Raw genomic sequence first — 23,301 nt, 5'->3', positions numbered from 1 at the left:
CATATAGCATAATGCACTTTATGTCAATTGTGTAACGTACTAGATACGAACCAAGAAACAGATCGCACGCCTTCGGGAAAATTCTTGCGCAGTTTCGGGAATTTCCGCAACTACTTTATTATATCTAGTTTATACGTTACACAATTGACTTAAGTTCATTGCGCTAGGTGCAATTTCGTTTAAAAAAATCGGTTCCAATCGATGTAATTGAGCCTTATGCATTATGATCCAACTAACCCTCTTTTTAGGGCTCTTGATTACAAATGAAGACATTATGCAATGATGACAATTCTGAATTCATCGATTCTGAAAATATATTTTCTAGTCACAGCTAGCGCGTACTTCAGACTATTGCAAATCATGTATCGTATCATTTGATTCCAAAACCGGGACTTAGTCATGTATAAAACGTATGTTATTTGTTGCTATATCAACACAATTAGCGGAGGCAACCACTAGATGTGCAATGCGCAATGAGAAGTGAGCGTGCCTACGGCTCCGGTACCTATCTGGAAAATAAGGAGGGTACCCGGAGCGGCTGACCCGAGGCACTAGCCTCTGGAGAACCGGATACAGACAGTGACAATGGTCTGTGACAACACTGTACACTGACAGATCTGGGGTCAGAACCTGAACTTATAAGATTCCTGTGTGCGCACAAGTTATAGTGCCCTTACCGCATAACTAAGAGTTTGATAGGGAGGGTCACTATAATCAAAACGTATGTAGAAAAGGTTCGTTCGAAAACTCATCGGATGTCTTGAGTATTGTGTACCGACCGATAGGTCTAGTGAGTAAGGGTCGTATTCTAGAACTCTACTCAATACTCAAGTCAGGACTTGAGTATTGCAGTGAGCACTGAAAATCATACTCAAGTCCTTGGCCATTAGGGTCGTATTTCCAGTGCTTGAAATCATACAGAAGTCTGCTCAAATCCTGATTTGACCATTGAGTAGAGTCTTGGAATACGACGCTAAGTCCCAATTTTGAAATCAAATAATGAAAATCTTGAAAATTTAAATCAATGCGTCGCACTGTACAAAGCAATGTAATTTTAATAATTACCTAATTGTACGTTATAATTAATGGAAAATGATAATACTAATTATACAGTTGCTAATAAGAATTTAATTAATTGTACCCATAACTAGCATGTTTGGTACAACCTTTGAATATGAGTAGTACATTTTATTTAATAAAAAAAAATTGTTATATGTATTGCACAAGAACCTTTTTAAACCATCGAAAGACCTAGAAAAGACTCACTTCGATAAGGTTGGATTCGAACCAACGTCTCCTAGCAAACCGTGTCAGACGCTAAGCCAACTAAGCCACGGAACGAATCAACGGAACTCACGAATTTTTCCGTGTGTCTGTTGCAAATCTTTGTTTTGGTTTTTAACAAATTGCCATAGCGCCATCTGTAAGAAATCTATGAAAGTTTTTCTTCACTCAGCGAGGTACCTACTCTGCAACAAACACACGGGAATACTTGTGAGGTCCATTGATTAATTCCATGGCTTAGTTGGCATAGCATCTGGCACGGTTAGCTACGAGACGTTGATTCGAATCTAGCTAGATCGAAGTAATTTTTTGGAAAGTGTTCGAGCTTTTTTAACAATTATAACAAATTAGTGCAGTAATTTCACAAAAAAATAATTAAATATCGAGTGGTTATGAAATAAATATTGTTTTTATATCCCATTTGAAAGAAAAAAATATAGTAGATTTTTATAACCTTGACACCAAAAATAATTAAATAAACTTATGACAAAACACAAAATAAAAACAAATACATTTAAAACGATAACAAAATGGTATTCACTCAGCTTTTTATAACGAGACGTTGCAAAACGCCTCGTTACGCAGGTTTTGTTGTTTTTGTTCGAGTGAATGTGTGCGTTTGTTAATTTTTGTTATGTTCTCGGCCGTTATGGGGTTTGCCAGACTATCAGCGAGGGCAATGTGCTTAGTCCTTTGTTAGCTGACATGCTTACGTTATTAGTAATCGGTATTGACATTGTTTTATTTTACTATGGTCTTTTTATTCTGTTGCATGTCAAATATATTAATATTTAACGGCTTTCTTTTTTTACCTGTAAGAAAACTTCTTACGTTTCTCACAAGCGGTGTTACGGCAAAAGAGCCTTTAAAACCAAAAAAACTGCAAGAAACACATAGGGAAATCCGTAAGGTCTACCACCACAAAAACCCAGACCCGAGACAATATAGATAAGAAATGAAACTATTTTTCCGGATTTAAATCGCGTATATTTGTATTTTCAAACAAACCGACGTTTCGGGCCCTTTACAGGTCCCATGGTCACGGTTGACTGAGATGGTACAGTCTTCAACCAGTTATGTCTAATATTAATGCAAACCACCCTATTTTTTCACTATAGTTACAATAGTTATTAATTAAATACCTTATTTTTAATTTTACAAAGAAAACATTCCAATTTACGCTACATAAAATTTTACAAATTATTTTATTGAATGAATTTTTCTTAAGTTTAATTTATTATTAATTATTAATAGAAATTAGAATAAACTAAAACCACCTCAGTCAACCGTGACCATTAACCTGTAAAGGGCCCGAAATGTCGGTTTGTTTGAAAAAACAAATATAAGCGATTTAAATCCGGAAAAATAGTTTCATTTCCTATGTGTATCAATTGCGAAAACCTAAGAACTCGATACATATAGATAAGTTAGTTTTCTATACTGACCCGCCGGGGATCGAACCTAGGACCTCGGTGATGGTGACACCATGAAAACCGGTGTGCAAGCCACTCGACCGCGGAAGCCGTCATACTACAACTATTCTATAATAACAAATATTTTCAGTCTTTATGTCTATAAATCGTTCAGAACCTAACAAAAAAAAATTAAGTGTAGAATTGTAAAAGATAATTAAAACATATAATGCGAATAGAGACGTGGATATACGAGACTGGGTAAAAGAGTAGCTTGAAGTGCAATGACGCTGGCATAAAGTAAATTATGGCGCTCAAACTGGAGCGCACCTTTAATGAATCGTTAAGCAAAACAGATGAGCTCAGTCCGGTCAGAAGTCCCTCAGGGCGGCGATACTTCCTAACCAATTTGCATGCAGCGTAGTAGGTTTTGAAATCGTATAATTTTATTTTATCTTAATTGTTTTGTCGTTGTTTTATTTATTACGTATTTGATTTTAATAAAAAAATCACACCCTCAATTATGTTTACAGTGACGTAATTTGAGAAGACAATTTTTAGGACAGTTACAATAAATTTAAAAAAAAATTAAAATATGAAATAATTTATTTGACATGAAAAATGAAATATTTGTTTTATTTCTTAGGTAATTTTTATTTTATTACTTCATGCAAGCGTCATTGTTTTCGAATTACGAGAACGTCACTTTATTTTGACGGGCGCGATAAATTTTTGATGCTAACAATTTTTGTCATACTTTTTATTTTTCCACTTTATTTTATTAAATTAATGAATTGATTTGTTTTTATGATTCTAAGCGACGGGATGAACAAGTCGTGCTCTTGGTGATAAGCGACACGCCTATTCATAATAGTTGAAGTGCCACTCTTACCCTTCAAAACCGGAACGCAGTAATGTTCACATTACTGCTTGGCGGCAGAAATAGATAAGGTGGCAGTAATTTCCTGGACGAACTCTTTGCTTGTGCTACTAGACGAGTCATTAAACTTATGTGGAACTTATACTAAATATGCCTAAATTTCAATTTCACCGTATTCGTCTCATATGTTCGCTTCAAATGACTTCACTTTCGCCATCCTAATCTGCTTTCATAAATAATATCTTGGTATTATTTATATCAATGTTGGTTTTATTCATTTATCCTAAATTGAATTACTACTTACGTTCTTCTGAATTCCTTTGAATTTCAACTTAAGTTCCTATAATATATTAGCATAGGAACTTAAGTATAAATTTTAATTTAATTTATTTTTAAAAGTTAAAATAACATTTTTTATAAAAACAATGCCTGCATTTTTTTAATCAAAAACAAATAAAGTGGATGTCAATCCAATTTTCTATTGAAACTATCAACAGTAATTACGAAAGCATGTTTCATTGTTACGAGTTTCGTGGAACTAAAATCAATAAAATCTACATACATGTTTTATGCCTGTTGCTAAAAAAACACAATGGCTTATCTACCACATGATTAAGTCATATGTTTGCCACTGTTCAACACTGGTTAAAACTGATATATTCACCGTTTATGATTTTACGCTTAAGCTGAAATTTATAGAACGAACTTTGTTTTGGACTGAGCAAAGATGGTGTGCTTAGCAAGTTTTTCGTATTTACAAAACAAATTTTGAGTAAGTTTAAGCAAGAAATTAAATTAAACTATAAGTTTACTCCGTAATGTTCTGCTTAGATTTAGGACTAACTTGATTATTTAACTTTGGTAAGTTTTACAACGATGTGTTTTGACTTCAAATGCATGAGATAATTAAAAAAACGAAATAAATTGATAATTCGACCGTGTAATTCTGCTTTATTTGTGATGGGAAGAACAAGTCGTACGCCCTGGTGGTGAGCGACACGCGTGTCCATAGCAGTTGCAGTGCCACTCAGAGAGAGAGAGACTTAAATTGAAGAGATCTGAGGCGCACTGCTACTGCGCCCGTCACCCTCAGATATACGTTGACGTATCATATGCCTGTAATTTCACCAGTCCAGCCATCCTGACGGATACTCCGACTGCTATTGCTCTGTTGTGCTTCAAGCGCCTCGAATCGGGAATTGAAAGCTGTGAGCTGTGACCTGTCCAACCACTGCTCTATCACCGCCCTGCAACTCCCCTATTAACATAAGGTAAAATTTACGTTTATCCACATTTTTAACCGAATTCAAAAACTAGCCAGGAGGTTTTCAATTCGACAGTAAGTTTTTTTTTGTATGTATGCTACGCGATAACTCCGCCATTTGTGAACCCATTTTGATGATTCTTTTTGTTGGCAAGACGATCCCTCAGAAGTGGTTCCATTTAAATTTGAAGAAAATATTCGACCTCTAAGGGTAGTAAACTAGGGGATGAATGACTTTTGAGGTTGTTTTTTTTTTAGTACTCTGAGGTTTGGCTTTATCTATCTTGAAAGCATGTTTGGTGTTTTATTTAATGTAATGTAAATGTTTGTTTAATAATAAATGTTTCCTTTAAATGTAATGTAACTTCAAATTCCAACGCTGTAAAACTGAGGCAGTACTACAATTGCAAGTGGCTAGATGTTTTGACTTAATAATTACCTTGCCACCAGACTGACTGGGAAAACAACACCTCCATGCACAGTGTCTAACAAACCTCTACCATTGTATAGTATATTCATTGTACATGAATACAGAACACAAAATGCAGCAAGCTACAGCTTTTGTAATAGTACGTAAAGAAAAGTTTACTGTACGTATGTAGTTACATCGAAAAAAATGTACTTTAGATTTGTAATTACACGTTAATTTTTGAGGTGTGCTAATTGAGAATTATATCACTAGTCAAGTGAAAACCGGATGTATATTTTCCTGATAGGAAAGAATAATAATTACCCCACACTAGGGACATAGATAAACACAAATTACACCCAAACTCACGAGAGAAATAAATGCCATACAAATATTTCTCCCGGCCCGGGAATCGAACCCGGGCCCTTTGCGTGGCAAACCATAACGGGAACCGTTGGGCCACGGAGGCAGTTGCAAAAATAAAGCTATATTAAATTTGTATTGAATTGATACTCAATTTTTTTTTTGTTAAATTACTTCACTAGTTTGTTATAATTATTAATACAAAAAATTCCATCGATCCGGCCGGATTCGAACCAACGTCTTCTAGCTAAACAGTCGTTGAAAAACCGACTACAAAGATCCGACAATAAACACATAGAGAAATTTGTGCGGTCCGTTGGGTCGTTCCGTGGCTTAGTTGGCATAGCGTCTGGCACGGTTTGCTAGAAGACGTTGGTTGGAATCCGGCCGGATCGAAGGAATTTTTTATAAGTATTCGATCTTTGTATTAATAATAAGAGCGATATTATTAAAAATAATTGTAATAACTCGGAAAGTATTTCGTGACTTTAATAAGTAATTTGTATAAATACTCATATTTCTTATATTTTAAAAATGTTGCGTTTTTTTACTACTTAGGTAGGTAAATTCAAAATCTATTCGCTTTAAAATCGACTAGCTCTACCGTTCCTTTGTGTAGGGAGAGAAACGCTATCTTTTTCACCTTGTTCTTTAGGGAGGTCGCTTGCACCGATGCAGGACTTTTATAATATAATTTCAATGCCTCTCACGGTACTTTAATACCTGTCATACACGTGTTCAGATTTAAATAACACGCGTGGGCAGACTTTTATTTACGCTTTTAAAATATAAAACACTGGCCTGAAGGCCATCAATAAAAGAAACAAATGAGTTTTTCAAACAGCCAGGTTCTTTTTAACAGTAATATTTCTGTAAACACCACGAACAAGAAATATTAGTAACCTCACCTTACCGCTAGATGGCGTTGGGTTCAAAATAGAACGCGCTGTCGAACTAAATTACCATTTAAGTTGCAAAAGGAAAGTTTTTTTCCGGTGGCGCAGTCAAAGCCATCAGCAGCCAACTGCAAAGTGTCCTTAAAAAAAATGTTTTGTATCTTAATCCGATGGCGCAGTCAAAGCCATCAGCGGCTAACTGCAAAATATCCTTAAAAAATGTTTTGTATCAATACGGGTTATGAGCCCTCAGCTCGCCCTTTAATCCGGTGGCGCAGTCAAGGCCAACTGCAAAATATCCTTCATAAAAAAAAAATGTTTTGTATCAAATCAAATATAAGTGGCATTTCAGTACTTCTAACGTGTGGGATACTCGGATGAAAGCTCATACAATCGTCGTTCTTGATCGTTGGCTGCCGCTGATGAGCACGATCGGGGATGAGCGCGATTATGTCGATCATACAACTACGTCAATAAAAGCTGTTGCGCATTTGGAGATATAAGCGTCTTTCTTCATAAATCTTCGCTTCGTGTTCCTACTACAACAGTGATAATATTGTAAAATTGATTTTTTTTATAGTACGAGTATGGTGAGTGATGGTAAGCTACAGTTACCATAAACCTGATCTAGCCTATAGCGCTAAAGAGAAAACCGACTTACTGGGTACTCTCTTTGCTTCGAACTCGACTATGGACGGTGGCGGAGCTGCGCCACCTACCACCCCTTGGTGCAGTACCTTCATGCCAGAAATCGTTATAACGCAACAGCGGGTTCGACACCAGTTGCTTTCGCTCAATATTCATAAAGCAAGTGGCCCAGACGGTATACCGGCAGTGGTGCTTAAAGTGTGTGCTCCGGGGTTGTATCCCGTGTTAACGCGCCTCTATGCGCTCTCCTACTCCCTATCTAAAGTCCCGATCTCGTGGAAAACTGTCTACGTACATCCAGTGCCCAAAAAAGGTGACAGATCAGACCCGTCAAGTTACAGGTCTATAGCCACAACCTCCCTTCTCTCCAAGGTAATGCAACGTGTAATTAACGGCCATCTCCTTAGATACCTAGAAGTTCATGACCTAATCAGCGACCGCCAATATGGCTTCCGCCGTTGTCGCTCTACTAGTGACCTTTCAGTGTATCTCACTCACTGATGGGCTTCTGCCATTGAGAGTCAAGGTGAGGCTTTGGCTGTCAACCTAGATATGGCGAAGGCGTTTGATCGGGTCTGGCAACTGTCGTCGATGGTAGTTGCTTTGACGGTTTGGACATTAACGCTGGTGTCCCGTAAGGTTCTGTGCTGTCTCCGTCCCTACGCTATGAAAGTTCTATGCTGCTTTTGTTACACATTAATGATATGCTGTCTACTGACGGCATTCTCTGTTTACGCGTGTGACAGCACAGTGGACGCCTATTACACTGGCCATGATAAGTCCCCTTGGTCTTTCGTAGAGGAGAGCCGTAAACAACTTGTCTTACAAACAGAAAAAACCCCGGAGAGGGTTACTGATTGGGGACGACTAAGCTTAGTCCAATTTAACCCCACCAAGACACAAGTTTACACGTTCACCGCTAAAAAGACTCTATTTGCTGCAGACCTTCTGTTCCAGAACAAGCCATTAAATAACTTGGAGAGCATCGGGATCCTTGGTGTCAACATCTCTTGTGACGTTCAGTTCCGTAGTCACTTAGATGGCAAAGTCAGACTAGCGTCCAAAAAGCTTTGCTTGCTCAACAGGGCTAAGCGGTATTTCACTTCGGAGCAGAAACTGCTATTTTGTAAGTCACAAGATCATCCCCGCATGGAATACTGGTGCCATCTTTGGGCGGGAGCTCCTGGATACCAGCTGGTGCGGTTCAAAGACGTGCTATAAGAATTGTTGACGATCCTGTGCATACAGACGATATTGAACCACTGTCTTGGGGGAGAGACTTTGCTTCCCTATGCCTATTCTATCGTTTGTACTATGGCCAATGTTCTGGTGAACTGTTTGACATGATGCCAACAGTAACATTTTATCATCGCACCGCTCGCCTCCGGCAGGGAGTTCATCCTCACACTCTGGAACCGAGTCGATCTCGCACTGTACGGTTTTAGAAAAGCTTCCACGTACTACAGTAAGGTTGTAGAATGAACGCCCTGTCGCGGTTTTCCTGCAGGAATATAGCGTGAAGTCCTTCAAAGGGAGTTTGAGAAGGGTTCTAAAAGGTAGGCAACGCGCTCGTGACGCCCCTGGTGTTGCAGGCGTTCATTGGCGACGGTAACCGCTTTCCATCAGGCGGGCGGTATGCTTGTTTGCTGCCTACATAAAATAAAATAAAAAAAGTTACAGTGCGATTCAGAGCTTTAAATCGCAAAGATCTGTGACATAAGTTGACAAGTCCAATGTGCCTGTAATTTCACCAGCACCGCCCTTCAAAACCTGTAAAGTTAGCTTACGGGTTAAATTAATACTGCATAAACTCGCAGTTGAGAATTCACGTGACGTCAATTAGGTCGGGGACGTAAGCAAATATAAGTTGTTTAAAAATTAATACCGATGACTTTCACGTCTCAACTCGTTACGACTTGTCAGTAGACAGAGTTTGTTTCGTTTTAGATATATTAGTATCTCATGTATTCTACGCTACAAATAAATGTAAAACAAATAACAATGATATCTATGTACTAGCGTACTAGATGCGATGTTTCGTACATACGCTGTGTTTCACTGATGTGCGGTGAAGATGCTGCACATCATTTAGTCGATTGTCAAACATTCAAAAAGGTGGACGCCAATGCGGTCCTGTTTGAAAATTAATTTACATCGGTGTATTGCTCACATTTCGCTATTTGACTAATTGGGTGAACATAAATTTAAAGTTTTAAATTATTTACGTTGATTTGGCAAGTAATGGTATGGTTTTTGATAAATTTGTAGAATATTTGATTAATGCGAAATAGTATACAAAATTGCAGTACGGGGATAGGTGTAATAAATTTTGAAACTTTTCACCACACATAAGGCATGTTTCACTGGGCAAATAGCATACACAAAAGATAACTCGTAAGCTGGAACTGCCTTTTTGGCCGTAGGTAGTATTTTTTCTAAATAGCTACTGAAAATTTTCTAGTAGGATATAAGTAGTCAGGAGGTCAGGTTCCATATATCTAGCACAAGCTGCTGGCGATCGATAGGAAAGACGTGGAGTTTCGAGTAGCATCCAGTCCCCATCGTCTGACGATTCTTTTTCATACAGAATCCTGACGACTTCGTTTTGATTTAGCGGTCGTAACGATGTAGAAGGACGACGACTTTGTGAAATACGACAACTCGATTCGCGTCCGCGCGACATGATGATAAATCACACTAATTACATTAATCTTACTGCACACGTGACGCAACGCTGACAATAGGCAAAAAATAGGTGCATAATTGGCGAAAAGGGGAGCGCGGGGGACGTCATTGATGAATGTAGGAGAGAGCAAGATAACGAATTAGCTTTTGTTACTCTAGGTGCCGTCCGTATGTTATTTTGCGCATACGCATTACTGCGTACGTCGGCCTCTTAAAAAAAAACGTGGTGCCGAAGTACGCAATATTATACGTATACGTAATATTACGTATATCGGCATCGTCAGTAGCATTTTAATTTTTAGTGCCGACTACATATTATTACGAAGAAGATCGTTTATGTGGTGGCCACCGATTTCAGTTCGAAGACTACCTTCGGCAGTCAATGGGTTAAAAAATATAACCAAGGCTAGGCTAGGAACGATATGTATGTACTTGACTAGGCAGCATGAACATTTTTGCCTTTCCACGAGGAAAAGTACATAACAAAACATCAATAAATTCAACATTGTCTTAACATATTTGTTTTCTTTTACTTAATTTGTTATTCTATTTAGTAATATAATAATTATAAATAGTAAGCGGAAGGCCCCAGGTTCAAAGCAAAATGGAATGTATTGTCCAACTAATAGCGACTTGGCCAGGGGCTTTGCGTTAATGCACCAACTATGGATTAATATCATTAGTAAACACTCAATATTATCTGTCTGCCTAGTTCATTCCCAATACGTATAGACAGTCACGTCTGTCCACGGCACTACGGTACTGATACTCTTTGACAAAATTCAGTACTATAACAAAACACTATTACTAATGATAGTGTTTTGTTTGTTGTGAATGTTTTTGTGTGTAGATAGAAGTCGTTGACAAATAAACATAGACCTACCAACAATAATAACATATACATTTTTAAAGTACTGCAAAGTGAATTTTTTAGATGTAATAGACTTTGGAAATTTCGGAATATTATGCCACGCTTATGGAACCTATGAACTTGGTTTTAAATTTGACAATATAATTCTCATACACTTCAACGAGTTTCTATCTTGGTTATGTCATAGCTCAATTCGAAGTCTTGAATTCCCTTCAAACTATCAGTTGAATTTCCAATCTAGAAATAGAAGGCATTCTCAGGAATTGCGTTCGTTTGTCGTCCACGTAACAAGCTGTCAGTCGCTCCGAGATGTAGCATTTGCTTTAATAAATTCAATCTCCATTACGCGCAAACTGTTGCAAACTAGATGCGGTTATGTGCAACAACAGTGCGCTTTGACAAGGAAGTTGCGAAACCTGGAAGTAGTGTTTGTATATTGATATTTGATTCCATTCCATTTGATCCAATGCATACTTACACAAAGATTTCTAAATGTATTTTGAGGGAATGTGACTGACTCTACAAACTAACAATTCAGATGTCATAAAAGTTACGTGACTTCTGTTACACTGTAATTAATTTTTATGCCTTTATTAGCTACCTAGGTGTGACATCACGCTAGTGATTGTAATGCTAATAGCATACTTTTAATAAAAATGGTATACAAGGTAAGCGCAGTCAATTTAGAAATTTTTACGTAGTGTCAACGTTTTTCCGAATTGGAAAATATTTTCAGCTTGTGCGTGGTCGATGATTTTTATTAGATATTTTATTTTATGATACTTCGGGACGAGACGAACCAATCGTGCGCCTGATGGTAAGTGCAGAGCATTAATTCGCCCTGTCACCCTGAGACATAAATTGGCAAGTCCCGTGTGCTTGCAATTTCACCAGCACCATTACAGTACAGTACAGCTCACATTACTACTTGGTGGCAGAAATAAATACGGTAGCAGTGGTTCCCTGAAAGAACTCTTTCACAAGGAACTCTACTGCCATTAAACCTATTAAAAACTGTTAGATCCCATTCATAGGAAACCTTCTGTTTTATTTATTATAAGTGTATAATGTCAACGGCAATGTGTATAATTCAGGGGTATAGAATTATAGAATACCGGGCTTCTTTAGGCAATGTATAAAATAGTATATATTTTTTTAATGCACACTTCCTAGGCATTCTATAGAATACCTAGGATTCTATAGAACACCGGCCGTAGATTAAGCAAAGTGTTAAATGAAAGACAAAAAATTAAATAAGACATTAATTTTCTTTGCGTTTCCAAGCTGCTTTGAGCCTCGGGTGCCAGAACCGAATTGCTTTGTTGAAAATGATTATGGAAAAAGCTAAATATTTAATGCTGTAAGTACTTTAAACAAAAAAGAAAAAACTAATGCGCCTAAAAGTTGAATGGGAGCTTGTTTCGAATAATGAAGTTAAAATTTTTATTATAAATCAAAGAATTATTATTGGATTTACCTTTTTTTGGATTTTATCATTTAATATAACAGTTTTGATTAATTCATTTAGCTGTATGTTAAGTTCCATTTGTGTAGCATGCATATTTAGGTATCAGTTTTGTTGCAAATGGACATAATATAGTATTTCATAATGTTTTGTAATATTTTGGGTCGCCGACTCAGAAACAGTGCTGCTATCACCGCTCTGGGTCGTGGTTGGTTCAGCAAGTGTCCATTGTCGTTCAGCGAGGCAATGCTGCCAGTATAATGGGAACTTTTGAGCCTTTTGAGTTAGATTAGTTTTTTAATACTTTGTTCGAAAAAATAGCGATTTTCTCAAACAAAATTAAATGTCACGTGTAATTTAAATACCAATTCTTCTAATTAGCTAGTTATTCTCACAAAATGAACTTTTGTGACACTTGGCTTTGTACAAAATATTCTTTCTTACACACACGTACTTCCTATTCTATACATATATATCCAGGCATATGGGACTTGTCAACTTATGAGTGAGGGTGATAGGCGCAGTGGCAGTGCACCTAAGATCTTTGCGATTTAAAGCTTTGAGTGTCACTGCAACTGTTATGGATAGGCGTGTCGCTTACTACCAGGTGATCGACTTGTTCGTCCCGGCACAAGATATAATGAATGCGCATTGCTATGAGTCCATAGCAATGCGCGTTCGGAAACGGACGTGCCACTACGCAGTGAGTTAATTACACCTAACTCGCGTTACGAGCGGCACAAGCCGCTGCGCGTAATTGACAATGAGTTCCCAACAACTCATTGCCAATGAGCTCCTGGCGTTCATTATATACGCTATCGATGAAGTCACGCACCATGGATGAAGTCAGCATAGTGCAGATATGCAAATCAAATTTCAGTGAATATGAGATTTGCAGTGGCAAGATGCTGCTTTTCCAGCGTCTCGGTAAAGCCGAAGTGATGCCATCTCGCCGGAGGGATGGAGGCGTGAAGAGTCTCCAAGATAGAATCACGCTGCTGAAGGAGACTGACCCGGACGACGTGCCTACATTCGTGGCGAAGGAGCTGCACAAGCTGCCCCCCGTCACGTTCGACCACGTTGATATTACTAGGCTGCTGAAGGACATTACGTCCCTGAAGTCTAGCCTAGCCGAAGTACAGTGTAAATTAGAGGCTTCGGATAACATCATAAGTGAGCTGCGTACCCAAGTTGCGTTATTAAGCAATGCTGTTTCGGTATGTAGGTCACCAGAAGCCTCTAATGTAAACACACGACGCGGAGCAGCGCTGAATGCCTCGGTCAGCAGTTTCGAGTCGGCACATAATGCGTCACCATTCGTTGCTGCCACCGCGCATGATGCGCCGCGCCCCGCTGCCCGCCCCTCTGCCTCGGTGGAAATGTCACGCGTGTGCACGTCAACCCCGACACTTGCATACGCCGCTGTAGCCGCTTCAACCAGCCAACCCGCCACTTCGAAATTCGAGCGGCGGCAATCAGCTAAGGATAAAACCAATCTCCGTGTGCCTGTCTCTGAAGTTGCAAAACCACAGAGGCAGACGGTCCAGTGCGACGAGGATGGCTTCACAAAGGTGGTGAAGAGGAAGAGGAAGCCCACCAGCCGTAACCAGTGTGGCACAGCTCCGACAGGACCGAACTTCCTGCTGCGTCCGGCCGTACCGACGACGTTGATGTACCTGTCGCGGCTGCATTACTCCACGAAGTCTGAGGAGGTAGTGGAGTATATCAGGCATAAAGCCAAATACACTTTGAGTGTCGAGCGGTTGGAGTCTCGCCGCAACGTGAACTTTAATTCGTTTGTGGTGAGAATACCCACCGAACATCTTTCGAATTTCATGTTAGTTTTTAAGGTATATATAATATAGGTGTATTTTGTTTTTATATTGTTATGTATGTTAGTCTATAAGGTATGTATACATGGGTCTTTGTTACCTGATATAAATAAATAAATAAAAATTAAAAATAAATAAAACAAAAACATAAAACAAACATTGCCTAATTCACGTACGTAATACCTAGGTATTCTATAGAATACCGAATTATATACATTGCCAGTATATATGTGATATTTGTATTTATATGAGATATTTAATTTATTTATATTTGTATGAGAATCTGAATTATTTTGAAAGACGCATAAATAATTATAAATTTATGTAATATTCAAAATAGTACCACGTTATACGATCTTATCTGATGTTAAGCAACGAAGTGACCGGCGGTAGTAAAGGGTTAAAAGAACGTTAAAATTGACATTGAAAATTTAAATTCAATTGTATTAAAACTTCAAAGTACGGAGTTCAAATTATCACGGCACCACCGTGAGCCCTAAATCCGATTAAGCAGGTGTTATAATCCTCTTCTAACAAAATTCATTCAAATTGAAGCATTTGACATTACAATTGGTGTTAAGTACCGACAAGATGATCACATCCGAGGCAGATGGTTAATCTAGGACGCCTAATTACTACCATCTTTGGGGTATACCCATATCCAATTTGCTTGATTGACGGGTTAATACGTTAGTTGTGATTTATATGTTAGTTGCTTAGTTACGTTGGTATGTTTTTTAAACGACTATAAAGACCGAAATTTAAATTATCTAGCGAATACATAACATGGTTCGACTTTTCACTTTTCACTTTCATTTGACTGTTATTCTAGCATAAGCGACACGCCTTTCCAGTCAGGTGGGGTAAGAAGAACATACTTTATTTCAAGACAAATGTTATGAACTCTAGGAGGAATAAATAATATCTTATACGAATTTCGAAATACTCTAGTCTTACCCTGGTTTATCAGCTTTCCAGGTTTTAAACAATCATTACGTTAATATTACAGGTTGTGCTAACGTTTCTCTTCCTCCAAAAAATGAGGTAAGAAGAACTGTCATCGTATTTCATATAAATATAATGTTTATTTAAGTATATTTGTAGCTAATTTCTAAGTAAAACTATTTCAATCGAATTTGATCTTAAAACCATTGAAGTAACGTACAGTTCTCAAAAAAAAGTTAAAAAAATTATTTTGGGGCAAGAGGAACATACAAGTTAAGGTCAGGGGTGACAAATTAAAATAAAGTGAACCTGTTATAATTTTTTTTAGTACGAAGCATGTCGATTTGTAAACAAGTGGTTAAAATGTCCCATTTTTAACCATTCGCTTACAAATCTACACATTAAGTAACTTAAGTACTTTTTAAACATAATAGAAAAACAATACTTGGTCCAAAAATAAATGTATTAGAAGTATACACACACTTTATTCTTCTCTAGTCACCAAAACCACTCTACTTTGAAAACCGTTCCACTAAATCAGTTGAAATTTGATATAGAAGTAGTGTAACGTGCAATGAGTCATTTTTGTATTTGTTCTTAGATTACGTCATTGTTTTAGGGATTATGTAATATTTTTTTACTTTTCGACTAAAATATTAAATTTTCTAAAAATTCCTGACGAAAAAATGCACTCTCAGTATTTTGCTGCTGGTCTTAAAAACTGCCTTAAGATGTGTGATTGTTTATACACAAAATTGTAGGGGTGTAATTATTGTAACATCGTCAGAAATTAACATCATATGGACGAAGTCATTAAAATTTTACCAAAATCTACGATTAGTATCAAAGATGTTATTTGAACAAATTGAACTTAATTTCTCAAAAGTATATCTATAGGTATAAAATAATTATATACAATATATATGCATATAAAGTTGTGTTTGTTCGAATATGATAATATCCAATGTCTTCGTGCTATCGTCATTCGCGCAAATGAACCATCACGCTTTTAAACCTTCGCGCAACTGACAATTCGTGATAATAAGTCGTCGCGCCTTATAGCTTGACCGTCTTCGCACTATCGTCATTCGTGTAATTGGCATTCGCAATTATGTGGGAAACCCTTTCAAAGGATTTATACCGCCACACACAACACTAATATTAGTGTTAACACGAAAGTTTATCAGTACAGAGTACTAAAAAAACCTACCTCAAATATTAGTGGAATTACATTTATTCGCCAAGTTTTATTGAAATCGGTTACCGGAAAGTGCGCAAAACCGAATTCATTCCCTAGTTTTTCTTTCCACCTTTGGAGGTGTAATACTTTCTTCAAATTTAAATGAGACCAATTATACTGAGGTAACCTGTTTCCAACAAAAAATAATCATCACAATCGGTTCACATAGTTATCGCATAACATACATACAAAAAAAGCAGTAGAACTGAGAACATCCTCCTTTTTTTTGAAGTCGATTAAAAGCAAATATAATTTGTCAATGGCTTACTTTTCAGACCTCTTATAAATAGCTAAATTGGCTTATGTTAGTAAGTAGTTACTACGCAAGTTTTCAATAATAGTAAAAGTACAATTAATCTTACTCTTTTTCTTTTCTCGCTTTTTTAAAACCATATGAAATATCTGTTTTCGTATTAATAATTAGCCCATATAGTTCTACTGCTGGGCAGGGGCAGTAGTTCCTGAGTGGACCCATAAAGTAAATAAATATTGGACAATACCACATACGTTGCTCTGATCCCAAATTAGTAGGTAAGTAACTGAAGCACTTGTGTTATGGAAATTGGAAACAACGACGGTACTGTAGTCTAGGCTCTACTCTGTGAGTAGAAGTACTGGCTGAATATATATAGATTTGTGTTTAGAATGTATTTAAAAATATAGAATATGAAATTTCTTCATTGACCCGACCGGGGATCGAATCCGAGACTTCAGATATGGCTAGACCATGAAAACCGGTGACGTTTGCACGTCGCGGATTGGACTTAGCACACACCATTAAATTGATTTGGAGACGTATCTAACTTTCCTATCGACGTAAAGCCTACCTTACCTTTAGGCTACTACGCCTTTTCGTATTACTCGTAGATTTTATCATTAGAACCGGTAGTAAATAATTTTGTTTGAAAATGATTCCATGACAATCCGCTGCGCTGTCAGACATCTCGTTGCAGATTCGATTACTAAAAACAACTAAAAACGATTTTTGACTCGTGTCGTTGGATCGTCGCCACACCAATCGCGTGCTGCAAGCGCGCCGACAACAAAGAAACAACTCGCAGTGTCTGTTACTCCTAAACTTACTTTACGTAATAGTAATTAAAGCCCATTCTTAGTTTTTCCTCTCAAGTTCAGGTTTCATGAAGAGTTCTCTCTTCGACTACGAATTTGCATCAACATGAGGTGCTGTTAGTGCAAGCGCAGACCGGTGAAGCGTTGTCAAAGCAGTATTTTTGAACGTAGGTCTTTCTCCTGTTCACGTAATCACGTACTACAACACAAAGTATATGTTATAATAGCTCACTCTCTGGAGGAGTTCGCCAAAGAAAATACTATTACCTTAGCTATTTCTGCCATCAATCAGTAATTTGAGCATTACTGCATTCCGGTTTTGAAAGATAAGGGTGCTAGTGGAATTACGGGCACATTTGACTTGTCAAATTATGTCTCAGAGCGAGTGCAATGGCTGTGCCCCTTAGGTCTTTCCACTGATTGTCACTTGGTAAAAAAGAATCCTGTATGTAACAAGAAAATATTTACAATTTTATACTGTCAAAACTAGAACATTCACCAACAAACAATTAGTGCGCGCGAAGTCACGCGGTGGATACTCTTTTTATACAGTCCTGGTCTAGCACGGTAAATAATTCTCAAACTAATACCCAGTTCAATATAACAGGTCCAACAAACAAAAGTTCTGCTACAAAATGGAACAGAAAGTTGGAGAAATATTTCTAGTCTTATCGTTTTATGGAATGCACAAACTTTTGCAATAAATGATGCGACTGTTGGACCATGTTTCAGCGTCAAACAAAATTACCAATCTATAATCTACTTTTTTATAATTTCAATTATAGTACCTACGAATAAGTCGTGCGCCATGTGGTAAGCGTTACCCGTATCCATAACGTTGCAGTGCCACTCAGAGCTTTAAATTGTAAAGATCTTAGGGGCACGACCACTGCACCCGTCACCCTAAGAATAAGTGGGCAAGTCCCATGTGCCTGTAATTTCACCAGCACCCTTACCCTTCAAAACCGGAATGCAGTAATGCTCACATTACTGTTTGGTGGCAGAAATAGATGCGGTGACAGTACTTCCCTGGACGAACTCTTTCGTAACGAGCTCCACTGCTACTAAGACTTTTTATCACATCGATTTGAGGCTTGCTTTTTTATTATTCTTAAATTATTGTGGCCCAGAAACTATAGCTGCGACCCGCGTCATTAGTAGTAGATGCCATGTTAAAGTGAAGGACATGTTTGCCGTTGTGATAAAAGATTTGCCTGTCGGCGTAAGGTGCTCGCCGTTTGTTGCCCAGGTGCACCATTCGTACAGAGGCCATAAAAATTACGCCATTGCAAGGAGGCTCCTTTCATACACCCATTACACTTACTGTCTGTTTTTATAATACAGACAACATAATTTGGTTGCAAATTGAAATGAGATAATTATGTTCTAAACTGTACTATGAATACCAGAGCAATAGAATTTACTCCGAGATACGAGATACCCAGAACGCAATTTACAAAATTTAATTACTCGACCTGGTTTTACTAGGCAAGCCCGTGATGACAGAGTACTCAATAGTTCCTACGTAACAGATACATCATACTCAAATATTAGGTTGGTTGTGCAGTGAGGTAGTTGGGATGTCATCTGGTTAGCGACATATAGTGAAACAGGAACAATTTTAAATAGTGTGTTTATTCGTTCATGGTGCAAATAGAAGTGAAATAATAATTCAACTAAAATATAAAGAATCTTATGCCTACTCAACATTTCCTTCAATATGCAATCCAGTGACCTACTAAAGAAGTGACGTTGCTTCGACACATTACAATACAAAATAAAAAATACGATATTGCCCACTACGAGAAAAAAGGAACTTAAGCACGCACTCAGAGAGGTGAAAATAACGTTGCCCGCCGTGTGCAGTCATGCGGAGCCGAATGCTCATAAATTAAAAACATGTACGAGCGCTTGCGCCGACGTCGGCGCACTCAACGCACTTACCGCGTAACTTTGAGCGAGTGACGGAGCCCTTTTTTTTTTTTTCCGTCAGGAAATCCTCATGGATACCCTTACGCCCGGGGGAGGCGAAGCGTTATATCGGACTCCTACCGACTAAAACCTGACGGTGTTCCGTCTGCTCACCATGTGCCGGAGGCACGGGGACGCTTACGCATTCTTCCGCGACTCCGGCGGTGATTGATCCGACTGGGCGCCGAACCCCATCTCGCTTTTCGGGGAGAGTTCTTGTCTCCCCGTCAACAATCTTGAGTGGCAGACGCGGAACACATACGCCGCCATCTCGGGTCCACCAGTAACGAGCGACGGACTCCCCTATGTCTGCCGCTCATGGACCCATGTCACGGGGGCTTTCGCCTCCCGTTACCCGCCTATGTCGGCAGCTGGAGAGCCATAGCTCTCCTTCTGCGACCCACTCTCCGACGGTGGATCGGGTCAGGGGCTCAATCTTCCCTTTCCCTTTCCGCCGCCTCTTTCTTCGCCATGACCTCCTCGCAGAATGCCTGGACTGCGTCGCACGACCTTTTGCTCTCAACCATTGAGCGAACTATGGTTGGGAGAGAATGTTCGCTCCCCACGGCGGCGACAAGTTCACCGCGCTGCTCAACCCGTGCAGGACAACCCAGGCCGTCTCTTCGAGGCAGCTGTCACAGTGGTGACATGCTGAAGTAGGCTCCCTTCCGGCGATAAAGTGACGGAGCCCTGCCGTGACTTCCTCGGCTATGGTAAGTTTCAAATTAAATGTCTTTTTTTATTATAATACTAATAAATGACGGTACGAAAAAGTCGTGTCGGTAAGTAACACGCCTGTCCCTAACAGTTGTAGTGCCGCTCAGAGCTTTCTTTAAATCCAAAGATCTGAGAGGCACTGTTACTGTACCCGTCATCTTGAGACATAAGTTAAAAAGTTTCATGTGCATGTAATTTCACCAGCACCCTTACCTTCAAAACCGAAACACGGTAATGTGAGTATATTACAGCTTGGTGGCAGAAATAAGTAAAGCATTAATTCCTTGAACGAATTTTACTTATTATTGTTATACTTTTTAGTTTAAAATATGGAATAGTAAAGCATTATACCTATATAATATATGTCGGAGTAATGGGGAAACGCCCTCGTCACTGAATTTAGTCAGGAATTATTTGATAATTGGCCGATTCACTATTCGTTATCAAGTCGCTAAGCCGGCGGTGAATAATAACTTCAGTCCATTGCATTTAATGCGTTTATCCAATTTTCACAGTAATTACTTCGAAAGTACAAAAGACGAATCAGGCTAAAACAGATTTTTAGTATCACGCGGCAAATTCACGGAGTCGAACCGTCATTAATTAATTTTCAACTCACTGGCACAGAAAATCCTTTTTGTCAAATCGTGTTCGTTCACAAAGTATTGCCCTGTGTTGCCAACTACTCTCCTTATTTTCATATAGCAACCTGCCTTACGACTATCATATCATGGGACCACGTCAGACTACTAATTAAACTGAACAGATTCAAACTACACCAACGTTATCCTCTCTGTGACCTCACCCAGTTTTAGCTGTCAAACTGACGTGAGATTTGGAAACAAAGAAACCATGATCGAACTACTTAATGCAATTCGCAGATAGCTTAGCAATTCGTTTTTCTTATAATTGGACTTAGTTAAACAAAAAGGATCCAATGCATATCCGGTCACTTTCGAGATATGGCAGTTTGAACTTTAAAAGTGTTTCTCACTCTCGTTTTATTATTAAAACTTATAATGTCATGTAACTCCAGAGATATTTATTTATGTTTATGTGTTGGATTTTTTTGCTGATCTAAGAGGTTAGACTTTAGGAACCGTTTGATATATATGACTCATTTTTTTGATAATTTTGTGAATTATATCTTTTTTGCTTAACGTCCAATTAGAAAGCCACACGTGTTAATATTATTAGCCAAGATTTATCCTTTCGTAAAGCACATTACGTAAACAAATTGAATTCTGTTAAATTACGTTTAAAGTGATAACTGGCTCCGACATATATAAAAAAATCCATAACAATTATTAATGAAAAGCATTTAAGACCAAGGAACGTGTATATGTTCTGACAAATGTAAGAAGCTTTCGCCTTACCAGCGCCAATTCGAATCACAAATACTTCAACAGCATTAGGTAAAATGATTAACGAGCTAAATTTTCACGTGTGCGTAAATAGCTTGGCAAACGTAATATAGTAGTGGAAACATAATGAATACGAGGTGCGGTAATATCTCTATGCTACAGTAGACTTCCGATCATCGCATCAAGAGTCAATCATAGACACTGCCGACGTAGATAATATTAACGTAACAGCACTAACAATGGTATTTCGTTGTTACTTAATTTAATAACGCCTAGGGTGTGTCTTGATGCTCTGTACTCCACCTTAAAGGATATAATGATGATGTGTTAATGATGGCAGGTCATCAGTACAACTCATTTTGGAAATAAATGTATTAATATTCGAGAACAGCATTGTATGAGGCGGCGTTGTTAGGTGTTCGAGTATATTATACGATTAGAGAAGATTTTGAGATTCTTCTAGAGGCAACCACTGCGTAATTGCAATAGATCGCAGCATAGATGAACTGTTATGATATAGTTGATATCAAATTATGTTACGGTATCTTCAGTTACGACTATGTAAGTATGGCATAAGCTGAATGAGGTTCTTTTGCGTACGCCACAGCCGCACAAAATGACAGTAAAAATTTATAGTCTTTATGCATTTTGTTTATTGCTTTTTGTCTGTTTTGCTTTACTTTATGTTGTTTTTTTCTTGTTTTTGTAACTTTTATTTTGGCTTTTAGTTCTTTCTATTTTGTTTTGTTTGTCTAAGTATTATTATTAATCTATGTGTTGCGATGTTGCAATAAATGTCTATTCTATTCTAAATGTAGCATAAGTTATTCAAAGGATTTAAAAGGTTTATTTATTGAATATTTTGAATTGTTTTTTGTGTAAATCCTCCACTAGTTTATTATAATTATTACTACAAAGATCTTACATAAGGCTTTTCTTTCGATCTGACAGGACTCGAATCTGTGTCTGTATGGCCCTAGTTTGGCATTCGCTGAGCAACATTTCGACACAGATGGTCTTACGAATTTCTCTAAGTGTTTCTTATAGATCTTTTGTGTTGTTGATGCGTTAACAAAGAGTTGATAAAGATTAAAAGCTTGTATATAAGTACTAGGATCACAAAAAATTAATAAAATGGGGCCCCGTAACAGTATTTCTAAAATACTGCCCACATTCCTCCATTCTTGTTGAACAATGGCAAGAAATAGATAATTAAATACGTTGGGTAAGGCAGCTGCCCGCTTTCACGTCTCTGACGAGTTCTGTAGGTCCATAAATTTTTTGGATGTGATGCTATGCAGTGTTGCTCCACGGGCCTAAGATTTCTACTCCCAAGATGCAAGAGTGCGTAAAGGTGGTTTTCTAATAAGGAATTACAATCATTCTTTGAAATCGTTATATCTTACATCATTATCATAATTATCAACCCACTTATACGTCCCACTGTTGGGCACGGGTCTTCTCTCAGACGAGAGTCTAGCCCATGGCCCAATGCGGGTTAATTTATAATAATACACAAATAATTTCAATTAAAGATGTCAGAACGAAAGAAAAAACAGTTTGTTTAGTTACCCTAGTTTATATTTGATAAAATAATAGCAAAAAAACCTAGGATAAAATACAATTTAAAAGCAATTACACTGAAAACGATACAAAACTGGTTACCACTCAGCTTTTTTAACAAGATGTTGGAAAATGTCTCGTTAACTCTCTCGTTAATGTTCTCGTTTAACTGCCTCCGTAGCCGAACGGATACCATGCCGGACTGCCACGCAGAGGTCCCAGGTTCGATTCCCGGGCCGGGAGAAATAGTTGTATGGCCTACAATTATTTCTCTCGTGAGTTTGGGTGTAATTTGTGGTTGTCTATGTGTGTGTCCATGGCACACGCGACACAGGGTTTCCCTAGTACGGGGCTATGTTGAGTGTGTGCGTTATTACTCCGGTTTTCAGTATAGCCGAATAAATGACAAAGATGATGTCGC

General features: G+C 38.1%; 1 pseudogene; it reads left to right on the top strand.

Moving 5' to 3' along the window:
• The first annotated feature begins 7,708 nt into the window (after positions 1 to 7,708).
• LOC113235387 lies at positions 7,709 to 8,768 on the top strand (annotated as a pseudogene).
• The last annotated feature ends 14,533 nt before the right edge of the window (positions 8,769 to 23,301 follow it).

This window comes from Hyposmocoma kahamanoa, unplaced genomic scaffold (genome assembly GCF_003589595.1).
Source record: "Hyposmocoma kahamanoa isolate Upper Pololo Valley unplaced genomic scaffold, ASM358959v1 87, whole genome shotgun sequence".
In the NCBI taxonomy this organism is placed as follows: domain Eukaryota; kingdom Metazoa; phylum Arthropoda; class Insecta; order Lepidoptera; family Cosmopterigidae; genus Hyposmocoma; species Hyposmocoma kahamanoa.
The sequence above is the reverse complement of the archived record's forward strand: the minus strand, read 5'-3'. Positions and strand labels throughout refer to the sequence as shown.